Raw genomic sequence first — 769 nt, 5'->3', positions numbered from 1 at the left:
TCTTTTTAATCTTTCTTTTAAACCGCTGGACCGCTCGCTAAGGGTACTATCCTTTTAAACCGCTAAACCGCTAAGCGAGAGAAGTTGCGCGGAGAGTCTTTTAAACCGCTGGACCGCTCGCTAAGGGTACTATCCTTTTAAACCGCTAAACCGCTAAGCGAGAGAAGTTGCGCGGAGAGAGAGGGTCAAGTACATTTTGCGCGCAGTACGTGACGGATGCGATCATACCAGCACTAATGCACCGGATCCCATCAGAACTCCGAAGCTAAGCGTGCTTGGGCGAGAGTAGTACTAGGATGGGTGACCCCCTGGGAAGTCCTCGTGTTGCATCCCCACCCTCTTTTTAATCTTTCTTTTAAACCGCTGGACCGCTCGCTAAGGGTACTATCCTTTTAAACCGCTAAACCGCTAAGCGAGAGAAGTTGCGCGGAGAGAGAGGGTCAAGTACATTTTGCGCGCAGTACGTGACGGATGCGATCATACCAGTACTAATGCACCGGATCCCATCAGAACTCCGAAGATAAGCGTGCTTGGGCGAGAGTAGTACTAGGATGGGTGACCCCCTTGGGCGAGAGAAGTTGCGCGGAGAGAGAGGGTCAAGTACATTTTGCGCGCAGTACGTGACGGATGCGATCATACCAGCACTAATGCACCGGATCCCATCAGAACTCTGAAGGTAAGCGTGCTTGGGCGAGAGTAGTACTAGGATGGGTGACCCCCTGGGAAGTCCTCGTGTTGCATCCCCCACCCTCTTTTTAATCTTTCTTTT

The 769-nt window shown here is 51.5% G+C and overlaps 2 non-coding genes and 1 pseudogene across 2 annotated transcripts; all 3 read left to right on the top strand.

The window, feature by feature from the left end:
- The first annotated feature begins 214 nt into the window (after positions 1-214).
- On the top strand, positions 215-333 carry LOC116008106. The gene has a single exon (XR_004095505.1). It is a non-coding gene; the product is annotated as a 5S ribosomal RNA (ribosomal RNA).
- A 136-nt stretch (positions 334-469) lies between these two features.
- On the top strand, positions 470-589 carry LOC116009049 (annotated as a pseudogene).
- Positions 590-625: 36 nt separating this feature from the next.
- On the top strand, positions 626-744 carry LOC116008313. Its single transcript, XR_004095704.1, has one exon. It is a non-coding gene; the product is annotated as a 5S ribosomal RNA (ribosomal RNA).
- The last annotated feature ends 25 nt before the right edge of the window (positions 745-769 follow it).

The sequence above is a fragment of the Ipomoea triloba genome, chromosome 16 (assembly GCF_003576645.1).
Source record: "Ipomoea triloba cultivar NCNSP0323 chromosome 16, ASM357664v1".
Lineage (NCBI taxonomy): Eukaryota > Viridiplantae > Streptophyta > Magnoliopsida > Solanales > Convolvulaceae > Ipomoea > Ipomoea triloba.
This window is presented reverse-complemented; position numbering and strand designations above follow the sequence as displayed.